This window comes from Myodes glareolus, chromosome 14 (genome assembly GCF_982192425.1).
Source record: "Myodes glareolus chromosome 14, mMyoGla1.1, whole genome shotgun sequence".
In the NCBI taxonomy this organism is placed as follows: Eukaryota; Metazoa; Chordata; class Mammalia; order Rodentia; family Cricetidae; genus Myodes; species Myodes glareolus.
This window is the reverse complement of record NC_142039.1, coordinates 10468597-10481123: the sequence shown is the minus strand read 5'-3', so window position 1 is coordinate 10481123 and position 12527 is coordinate 10468597.

The window sequence follows — 12527 nt, the reverse complement described above, 5'->3', positions numbered from 1 at the left end:
TATTATATTGTGGTTGATCATGGTTATTCTCCAGAATTTGATGGCAACACCTTATTGCTGCAGATATGAAATACCTGATTCACAGACTATTGAGAATCACTCTGGTACTGACCTGGAAGTATCATTCTGATTGGATAATTTGTATATCACTGTGAGGTTCAATGTACATTACCAGAAGTGAAACATAATTGTCAGTCTTACCTAGCTGGGAATCTTGTGAGATACAGAAACAACTGGCACTGAAAGACAGGTCCACTCATGTAATAGTGGCACAAATTTTATGGGAGTAACCAACAACTTTCTGGCTAGACATAATGTCCATTCCACATGATGGAATCCATACCTAAAAGCCAAGAACTTGTGAATTAACAGGTCTGGGAAGAATTTAATCCTACTACCTGCCAAAGAATATAGTCTTAAATTGACTCCTAGTGATTGATAGTTATGCTCATAGATTGGTGTATCTTGCAAGTATCTTCTTTTTAAGTATATATTTAAGTATATTGCAATCAAGACAGACTCATAACTGGTCAATATGCAGAGATATGAGACTATAGAGTGTTAGCTCTACCTGGGACATCTCTCTCTCTCTCTCTCTCTCTCTCTCTCTCTCTCTCTCACACACACACACACACACACACACACACACACACACACCCCAAGGCTCAGGGATCTTTACAGAAGTGGATGCAAACAGAAAGATTATAAGATTGTAAGAGACAGGGCAGTAAATGACTGCAGCAAACAATGTTTCCTGGGCACAAGGGCAGCAGCACACATGAAGACACAGTAATTGTGATAAAATGTGTAAGATCTTTGCATGATCAAGCCAGACAACATCCAAGCACAGAGAATGGAAATAGTCATAAACTCTCAACCACAGTTGACGAGTTATTGGAAATTAATAGCTGGTAGGAGAGTGAAAGTCAACTTTCTTTACGGATATAGCTCCTGGGAGTTTACCATCGGTCCAGTAGAAAAGCTAGCAGCAATAACTCAATTCAGTTGGTCAAAACAAACAAGGACATAAAATTGAAAAGGAACAATTTGATGGAGAAGAATATGAAGGGCTAGAGGTGGGGAGTAAACCTGATCCAACCAGTTTACATAAATATATGAAATTTTCAATACAAATAATTTTAAAAGAAAAATGTAATCCTTCCTATGGTGGTTGGAGGTAGGGTATTTAAGGTGTGATTAAATCATAGATTGAAGCCTTTGTGACTAAGATTACATGCTGCTAATGAGTTTCCAGAGAGGTCCTTGTGAGGATGCCATAAATGTTAGCCATTAGCATCCTGGCAGGTGGCCTTCATCATGCTGTGTTCTGATCTCAAATATCTAGCCTGCAGACTATGGGACCTAACTATCAGCTGTTTGTAAAGCCACCCAGTCCATAGTATTTGTTACAGAATTTTAGTTGATTATCGTTCCTCTGGCTTATAGGGATCCAGAAATTTACAGCATCCTAGATATTCTCATGAGGATGACCAGATGGGCTTGAAAACTCTTCAGGTCACAGCTGGATTTCCTTCTGCTGGAGAACCGTGGAGTCATTCCACACCCATAATTCATTCCTGCCCCTCCCTCAAGGACCAAGGTTGTTTTCGTGCTCTCAATAGCACTGGAATATTACCAGAATTGTCAATATAATAAAGGTATTGTGTACTTCTCTTCTCCAAGGTTAAAGTTCCCTACATGAATGATGTGTTTGGGTGAAATGTTCTATAGATGTCTGTTAAGACGATTTGAGTCAAGATATCTGTTAGTTCCCTTATTTCTCTGTTAAGTTTCTGTCTGGCAGACCTGTCCATTTGTGAGAGTGTGTTGTTGAAGTCTCCTACTATTATGTGTTGAGTTTGATTTAAGTTTTAGTAATGTTTCTTTTACATATGTGGGTGCCCTTCTATTTGACGGAAAATGAATTGCTTGAGTAACTCTTTTTCCAATCTATTATTTATTTTACATTGGCAATACTATTATACATATTATGAAATTATATGTCTTTAATTGTGTTTGTAATCAAGTAGTGATTGACTCAAAGTAATGAGTTTGCCATTTAAATTTAAACAATCATTGGTTCTTCCTTCCTTCCTACTTTCCTTCCTTCCTTTCTATTTTTTTTAAGACAGGGTTTTTCTATAGCTTTGGAGTCTGTCCTGGAACTAGCTCTTGTAGACCAGTCACAGAGATCTGCCTGCCTCTGACTCCTAAAGGTGTGTGCTACCACCGTCCGATGCCATTCATTGTTTCTATAAAGTGAATACATGCAAATTCCTGTCTTCCAATGTTGCATAGAGGATTATTGTTAAGTATACTCACCCTGCTGTGATATAGCACAATAGAACTAAGCTTTCTGATAAAAGAATGCCCTGGAGTTATTCTGTCTGCAGAAGAATGACACCATTCTCAAGACTGGTAAGTATTGCGAAGGTCAGGACAGGAAATTCACCTAAATATTCATCAAATAATAACTTTATACCATTGATTGAGCTCTCCACTCCTCATTCCCCCAATTCATATCAGTTTCTGATTTCCATGCTCAAATTCTCTAAGAATAATGATTTTCATTGCATTTGTGTATAAAATCATGCAGTCCTTTTCTTTCTGGGCCTCATTCATTTCATGCTGTCTCACATAACAGGATCTCAGTAACCAGGATAGGAAGATAACTTGAACTCACATCAATAGAAAATAGATTAAGAAAATGTTCTATATATACCAACGCTGTTATCTTTTCAAGATCCTAGTGAGCCCTTGGAGTGCACAGCTCCTGACCACTGCTGGGACCTGTACTCACAGTCTACCCAATTTTATCTCTTGTTATGTTTTGTGTCTTAGGTGCCTGCACAACAGCTTGTGTGTTGAGCTTGACCCCAGCTGATAGAGTTAGAGTTATTGAATGGTAGAGGAAAGTTTAGGGAGTAAGGCATGGCCTAGCTGTTGGAAGTAGATCATTAAGAAAGTCTTTGAAGGTCATATTAAGACTCCAAGCACTCTGTTTATCTGTCTGTCTATTTATCTCACTCCTTCTCTTTTCTTCCTCCCTTTTCATTCTCTGTCTTCTTTTAACTATAAACTATTGCTCAGTCTTCTAAGAACCAGAGAAGTAAGGCAGGAAACAGATGTGCAGATACTGTTCAAAGTTCAGACCATTCCAGATCCTTCCCTTGAGTCCATCTGGCCCCACAGTGCTCCTGATGGCCTGGCTAACTGTGAGTAGAATTGTTTTATGTGTTGACCTAAAAGAGTCCCACTCAAACAGCTCCCCTGTTGATTTTTCAGTGTGAATTTAAATTCTTAATCCTACATATCATCTCAAGACTTCGTGATTCTATAATGATACATTCAATCACCTATTTAAAATTTTTTCAGTCCACAATTTGGCAAAGTGAGTTATAAATTCATCCCATTATTTAAGCAATGAAAATTAAAAATAGACATACATCCTGCTGTTTTCATCATTTATACATAATCTAGAAACCTTTCCTCTCTTCTGTTAATCTGAAAGCAGTGACTTCCAGGAGGAAAGCAAGATGGGAAGCAGTGAGAACATATTGAAGGAGGTCCACTGTGCAAAGCCCTAAGCTCTCCTGCTCCAGCCTTGGCTCCTATGGATGCTCATTCATCAAAAGTAAATTGCTCTATCAAAAAGAAACACTTTGCCTTTTAATAAGAAGAACTTGCATTTTCTCACCAAGAAAACCATTTCTGGAATTAAATATCTTCCAAGATAATAATACAACTAAGATTAGGGCAATTTTGAATAATTTGTATATGATAAAGTACATGAAAACACTCAGAGACCGAGAAATTCTAAGTACAATTTTCTGTCAATTGCAGACGAGAGTAATTTTTTCATTAATTAAATGGGGATTATTATTCAAACAAATAAGACTTGATTATAATAATTGTTTTTCATCTATAATGTGAAGTCCTTTCAAGTACCTAAGTGAAAACACTTTAGGCAGTTAATAGTTGCTCATTTCATGCTGCGCGTCTCGTTCCCACTGAGATGTGTGTGATGCACAGCAAATATTTCAAGAAGATAATGGTCGATGGGTTCACGCGTGTGTTTTTAGAATTTTCAGGAATGTAATTTCTCTCTAAAGTGATTGAACTTAGGATAGAATGGTAATGATCCTAAGCAGATAAAAGTGAGGCAGGGGAACTTCCTGTTGGGCCCCCCAACAGTTATTTAATTTAAAATGAATTGCTTTGGACTTCTACATAACAACTGATAATTCTAAGAAAAAAAATGCATCATACTTTAGAAGGTGACTGACATTAGCTAATAGATCCTAAAGGACATACCATAAAGACAGAGAAAAATCAATGAATGTTTTTCTATTATTTTTCTTCCTCAACACAAGTCTCAAAGAACTTAACTCCGCTTTATCCTGATTGTTCTACAACTAGCTATCCTGATGGAATAAAGCTAAACATCTCCAATGCACATTTAAGAACAATGTACTTTCTGATGAGCACGTTACACACAGCCATGATCGCCTCCAATTGGAGCCTGTAAGCCCCAGGAATCAATGTCACTGAACAGTGGGAGGCAAATGAAATAATTGTCCATGGTTGTTTTATTAAAGACTGGGGCAGCTGGAATCATCTTGAAGTAAACATATCTAGCCCCTGGGGATGGCTGAAGAGGAATGTTACAAGTGCTAATATAATGCAACCAGAGAGATACATTTTCCTTTTCAACCACAGCATCAATAATGTATTTTTTTATTCTAAAGTGGGCTGCTGGGGAAAATCAAAACAAGAGAAATTCCCTGTAAACAATGAAATCCAAAGTGAGGTCAGCATTGCCATCCTCGGCAGGTTACTGAGATTTAAAAGTTCCTTATTTTAATCATGGCTAATTCCTCCTACCACACAGGGGTCCTGCTAGCTCACAGAAGATGGAATCTGAGTTCTTAGACTTTGATGATTGCCTGCCTTGGGACCAGCGTGATTTGGATGTTAATGTTTCTTTTCTATTACTTATTGTTGAATCAAAGAAAACACTGCCTTGTTTTCTTTACAATGTGTAGTATTAAACCAGGAGAATAAAAATGATGAATCAACACTTCTCTTTTCTTTTACTGCTAATAAAAAATAAATTATTTTTACAGTGAGTGGAGACAAGAAAGAATTAAGATGAGGGAGCAGCAATTATACTTTGTGGGGTAAGAAAAGAGCCTTGAATCCATAGCTAACATGTCAATATATGCCATGCTGTTGTTTTCACAATAATTTCAAATCCCTGTAGAGATGCCTCCGAAATTGTCTTCCTAATAGTAATGTTATTACATTGTCCCCAAGAAATAAGCAGCATAAATTGGACATCTGTCCATTTTATGACCTCTAAGGTCACACACTTGATCTCAGGTATCATTATCCACTGAATATAGGGTGTTTGATTGATGTGTAAGAAGATAGACACTCTGTTGTCCTGGGTGAGAACTTTAACTACAGCTTTGGAGCTTATCTCCCTAATACCCAGCTGTGTGAGTCCCCTGCCCCCCAAAAAATGACTGAACTTCTCTGAGTCTCAGTTTCCCCATAAATAAAATAAAAATCAGAATCATGCCTGCCTTGAAGAGGTGTTAGAAAGATTAAATGAGATAGTATTCATGAGATACCAAGAACAGTCCCCAAAGACTTTAAAAATAGCTATTAAAACAAACAGACACCAAACCTAATGTCCTCCCAGGTGGCACTATGACATCTCCAACTTCAGATCTTCCCTGTTTTAGTGAGAACTGACTGGAATGAAGAACTTTCCAAGCCCAGCTAAGCTACACACATTTCAGATTGTTTATATCTAAAGAGTATTTCAGGGCAGCCCCAAAGCGTCTGGGCTCTCAGATATTCCATTTCAAAGTTATGCCTCTTAGCCACATGTGTCAGAGTCTGGTGTCCTGCTGGGTGCAGATTTTCCATGCACCGATTCATCCATCAGGGATTCAGAAGCAGCTGCAGGTGTTTGATGATACATACCTTGTTGTGGGTTGAGAGTATATTATCAGCAGCGGAAAGAACATGAGTTGGGAAAACTTAGGCCCTACTGAAAGTTCCCATTATTGGGCAGGTAGGACTATCTTTGGTATCCCTACCCAAGCCTTCCTGGTTCAGAGGAAGTCTTTGAAAGGGTACTCTGTGAGCTGTTTTCAGCTTTGAAAGTAGAGTAGTGGAAAACCTGCATTCACTTAGCAGGTCCAGAGCTCCTGGAAACACTAAGTTTTACTGTTTGATACCTTGTCTGTCCTCCTCCCTCGCAGCCTACCCCAACTAGAGGACAGGATACTTTATCATGTTTGTGCAGCGATATAATCAGTGACAACCAGTCTTGCCCTGATGAAAAATTCTGAATAGCAATTGCATATACCATTGTTAGTAAAAGATGAGGAAGATAATTCAAAGGTTACTAAGAAAATGTATTGGTTATAGGCAAAACTTTCCTGAGTACAGAGCCCAATAGAGAAAAGAATTGGATCCCAGATAGCAGAAAGAGTGGGTCATAAGGCACTATAAGACCTCTTTCAACTCTACACTATATCTTACATGAGTCTAGTGGGCAAGGTAGGACACAGAGAATAAAGCAAAATATAAATCAACTAAGGTTAGAGGATGGGGGTAATATGACCTCTAATAAAGAAGGGAAGTAGAGAGACTAGTAACAAATGAATATGAAAATGGTGGAACATAAATAGGTTTCATTTTGTTTCACAGAGAGAAAGTTGAGAAGTCATAATAATAAATGAAGACAATGGTTTTCTAGGGATAATTACTGTCATTGACATAAAGTATTAATGCAACAAAATTACTGATATGAACTTGGTGCTAAAAGAAGAATTTGTATCCAGAATCAAACAAGTACCTACTTCTCAGAGGCTTGAGTGGAAGATATCAGCAATGCTAAGGAAGGGAAAAACTGAAAACACTGGATGGACAAGATAAAAGACAACGATGAAACACATGCAATTTGTTAGCTGAATGACAAATTCAATTCTAACTTTCTTCTATAAAGTCTCACCTACATGTTTCCCCAAATACAGTAACACCAAAAAGACCAGGGATATCAGGGTGACAACCAAACCCAAAACTTCAGTGATACATTATAAAGGTAAGAATGAAATCTGAGAGATGGTATTCAAAGTGCAATATGAGCAGCAGGAGGGAACCTACTGGCACAGGTGAAAAGGTACTCAATATAAATTGTTGCAGTTAATGTGTCAAAACCATCAAGTGCACACTATTTACAAAGATAAAGGGGCATAGTGTGGGTGGTCTCAGTTGACTGTAACATTGGTGTTAACCAGTGATAGACTATGGGTGGTCTCAGCTGACTGTGACATTGCTGTTAACCACTCATAGATTATGGGTGGTCTCAGCTGACTATATGACATTGATGTTAACCAGTGATAGACTATGGGTGGTCTCAGCTGACTGTGACATTGTTGTTAACCATTTGAAGACTATGAACCTGAACTAGTGGGTGCTCACTGACACTGTAAAGACAACCAGGAAAACTGCATAAGAATAAGAATGATCTAGACCTCCCTCCACCCCAAAAGCAGGTGACAGTGGATGGCTTGGGCAATTTATGGGGCCATTGGAAGTGGGATCAGAAGCAATCCCTAATGAATGATCTGGCTTTGGGGAACCCATTTCTTATGAAGAGAAACCATACTCAGCCTAGACATCCCGCCTCAAAATGGTTGACAGAATTCCTTGACTCTCCACAGGAGTCCTTATACTCTCTGAAGAACAGATGGGGGTGGGGTGAGAGGAAGATGGGGGGAGTGGTAGGGGAGGGAGGGGGAACTGGGATTAGTGTGTAAAAAGTAAAATAAAATTATATATATATATATAATTTATGCATATATATATATAATATTAACTGAGAATATTTCTGGTCTCTTTACATGACAGGTACCATATTAAATAGTTTCCTTAGACAATTTCCATAAAGTTTTAAAATAGTCAATAATTGTAATTGATAGCACATATCCTACAGATGATTAGAATGTGAACCTGTAATTAATTCTATGTGGAAATTTATCTTACTATGGTTTTTTATTTCAGTGAATATCTTGAGAAAATATTAGATACATGTGTAAGTTTATGTCGGCAGTACCTACTCATTTAGCCGGGACACCGGGGCTCCACTGTCGCAGAGGACAGTTAGATGGAGAGCATGTGAATAGACAGTACTCTGGGAATGGCGCTGGACTGGTGTCCAGGGCCTGGGTCCCTCTCCAGAGAGTCCTTGTGATTTCCCCCATCACCTTCATCTCTGCATGCCTTACTTGCCTTGTGACTAAAATGAGAGCATAGGGAGATAGGGATATGAGATTTTGAAAGGAACAAGATCAAAATCCAAACCAGTTCCTGAATCCAGTTAAAGATCCAGATTTTTAGGCAATACCTGGCCCTTTGTCTACCAAGGTTAGAAATGACCTTGTGACCAAGAAGGGGATCCAATAGATGAACCATGGCTTCCTGCTACTACAAATGTGGAATTTTAGGAATATTTCAACTCTTAATGATTAAGTAGATTCCTCATTTCCTACCAATTCAATTGCCAAATATATAGATTTTTGATTTTTTAACTTATTAGATTACCTCCAAGGTATTCAAGTGTGATTTTTTTAGTTATGCCCAATTTGCATGTTTTCCTCTATCAACTGAATAACAGCAATTTGTAGGCCATTGGAAATAATAGGAGCACAAGCCACTTGTTACTTCTTCCCTTATGTCCTTTTCCTTCCACTCTCCTCTGCCTCGGTCTCTCTCTGTGAGTGAGTGTGTGTATGTGTGTGTGTGTGTATCCACTATACAGCCCAAGCTATCCTGAAAGCCTTCTATGTAGACCAGTTTAGTCACAAACTTTCAGTAATCCTCATGCCTTTGCCTCCCACCTGATGAGATTACAGAGCATCTCTTAAATTTGACATTTGGCAAGAGCCAACGCAAGCTGACCTGTACCCTCTAACTAGCCTTTGTAATTCACTGAGACTCTTAGTAACTCATGATTCTTCCTCTTGCAACCCAGAGCTTTTTATCTAGTTATCTACAGAAGAAAAAGAGAATAGCTAAATGAGTTGGGGGTAGGCAGTATTCTAATTCAGGACATGGTGTTTCTAATATTTTATTAACTAGAAACCAATAATAGCAAATGAAACTGAGAAATAACAGCTAGTTTAGTACTATGCAATAGTTTCTGATTAATACAAATAACCCCTCTCTGCACCGTAGAAAATGGTGGACACTCAACATGTGTCTAAACAACCTGTGACAATGGGTTATGTCAACAGAGAAATCGAAATTTTATTTTCTAACAAGTAGTTTAAAGTTAAACAGTCACATGTAGGTAATGGCTACTATATTGGATATGGCATAATTTTATTGTCCTACAAGAGAAAATTGCTTTTTTGAGAAATAAGACCGTGTCTTCTGAGTAAACATATTCATGTCAGTGTGTCCACACATAATACTAGAGTGTATTTCAAGTAGGTTGTTTGTGTTGTATCCTAAACATCCTTCCTATGTACAAGTTGAAGTCATAGGCACAGTACATACCAGTACAAGCTGAGAAAAATGCACAAGTTACGTTTACAGGTGTTTCTTTAAAACTCATAGAGAAAGTAAGTTATTCATATTCTATATGTAGTAATGAGAATGGAAACATGAAAGGGGTTTGTGCTGATCACAGAACTTTCTGGATTGTCTTTTTGCCCCTTTCATAAGTACAAAAACGCCAATCTCCCGGATTGCACTTCTGAGTGAGGTACAGAACGGCTTCAGTCTTGAGGCTTTTGCATCTGTGATGCTTTCTGTGGGAAGATGATCACAGAAGTGAAGTGTGTTAACATTCTCTATCCCCTCAAAATAAAAAAAAACCCAGCACATCCTTCTTGATCAAAATGCAAAGCTCAAATGTCAAAGTATGTGGTCATTTGTGGGAGGAACACTAACTATAGAATACAATTTTTAGAAATTTTAAATTATCTCCTTATTGGAAGACCCATTTTATTTCTAAAACATGGGATGAACATCTCCATAGCAAAGCCTGGTGCCTTTCAATAATGTTTAGATTCTTGTCTCAAGTAAGGAGAGATTTTACTTTAAAAACTGATTGTGATTAGAGAGTTAAAAAAATGTTATAATAATAAGAGAGCTATCCAAAATTTAGATTTTTATTTTAATTGTGTTACAAATCTACATTGGTTATATATAATCATATTTTGTCAAAAAGTGTATTCTTGATAAACTATTTTCTGTGTTGTAGCAGTATACAAATAATTATTTTTCAGTGAGGTACTCATTCTACCTTTTAGAAATAAAATTGTCTTTCTATAAAGAAATAATTAAAACTTGTCTCTATACTTCTCAAAGGAATTAAAACCACTTTAATACAAACTTTTTAAATATTGCATTTACCACCTCATTCAAGGTACACATCCCTCTCCCTCTTTCCAGCCACAATGTAATACTTTATTTGTTCATAAATACATTAGTGATGTGTTTATTCATTAAAACACAGTTGTATAAATGATGGTTTCCCTTTTCAACACAATCTTTTCCTGACTTCCTGAAGGCAGAACTAGGAGGCAACAAGCAAAGTCAGGTAAAGGAACGTTACAAATGGAAGCCCACTTGTCGTTCCCTTGGTGGCCTTAGATTTTTGATTACCTTTTCTTTCCCTTGCTTGACAGCAATCAAACCTATTCACTGAAAATGATTGGATGTGCTGATTTTACAAATGTGGTAAATCACTTGAATCGGGGTGTTCACTTTTCTACCTACCAGTTTATTTCACTTTGTTTGTGTGTAGAATAAAATCACTTCTGATGAGGTGGTTCCAAAAGCCATCAAAAAGTTAGTTAATGTCTTCAAGGAGTGATGTCCAGTGCTACTAAATCCTGCATAAAGGAATTGAAGCTATAGATCAGGAGTAGAGTCCCTTTGTAGGTGTGCAAGGTTCTTCTACATAGCATGCATGAGGAACTACTCAGCAAAACACATGTACACACACACACATACACACACACAAAACAAACAGCCCTGCCTATAAATGGGGTATATTTTTAATTTGTACTAAGAACTAAGCAGAGAGTTTTCAAAAGAAGAAACACTAGTGGCTAAGAAACACTTAAAGAAATATTCAGCATCCTTAGCCATCAAGAAAATGCAAATCAAAAATTACTTTAAGATTTTATTTTATACCTATTAGAAAGGCCAAGATCAATAAGACAAATGGCAGCATATGTCAGTAAGGATGTGGAAACACTAACACTTACTGACTGCTGGTAGGGGTACAAAGTGGTTTAGCCCTATGGAAATCAGTAAAGAGGTTCCTCATAAAGCTGAAATTGATGTATCACAAGATCCAGCTATACCAGTCTTGGACATATACCTGAGAGATGCTACATTTAACTTTAGAGACAATTGTTCATCTATGTTTATTACTGCTCTATTCATTATAGTCACAAATTAGAAGCAATTTAGCTATCCATCAACTGATTAATAGATAATGAAAATGTGGTACATTTACACAATGAAATATTACTCAGCAGTTAATAAAAATGAATTTTTCATGTAAATGAATGGTACAAGAAACAATCTACTAAGTGAGATACTCCTGATCCCTAAAGACAGATATGTCAAGTTTTATATATGGATGCTAGCTTTTAATCTATAGATATATGTATTGTGATCTGATTAATCATGTGGGTTGTAAAACTAATAAAGGTCTAGGGGGAAGGAAGGATAAATAGGATGTTATAAACAGATAAAGGGCAAACTAGAATATAAAGATTATGTATGAGGAGCATGAGAGTGTACGGTAAGGAGGGAATATGGGGAGGGACAAATAGCAATGAAAGAAACCTACTATGAGAGAAGCATCCTAAAATACATGCATATATGAAAGGATTTAAATTGAGTCACCATGTATGGGAGGGCTATGCCCCAACTAAGCATTTTATGGCACCAAGTAAAACCTTCAGTTCCAGAAAATGGTTATATCTTGCTATTGTTGATCAAAGGGACCCCATAAACACACCAAAATATCGTAAACTATTGCCAAGGCTCTCCATACTTGATAAGACCTCATTGCTGAAGATCTTACATTTGACATGGAAAAATCAAGCAGGTTCCCAGCTAAAAGTTTCATCTTTATTGATCATGAGGCTAGAAAGTACTCTACATGCTACCAGAAGAGAAAAGCAATCAATCATCAACTTCAGCCAGATATCAACTGTGCTACTAACAACAGATATAAGCCTGAAAGATATACTCGTGCGACAGTGGCATAAATTCTATAAGAGTAACCAGCTACTTTTGGTAACCAGCTACTCAGATTTTAAGGCCCATTACAAGAGATGAAAGTCATACTTGTCTTGCTAAAGTGGCCAAGAACTTAAGATTAGACAGGTCATGGGCCTAGGGGGAAAACTACCATTATTCTGCTAAAGGAGCATAGCAACAAAATGACTCCTAATGACATACTGTTCTATCCATGGAGC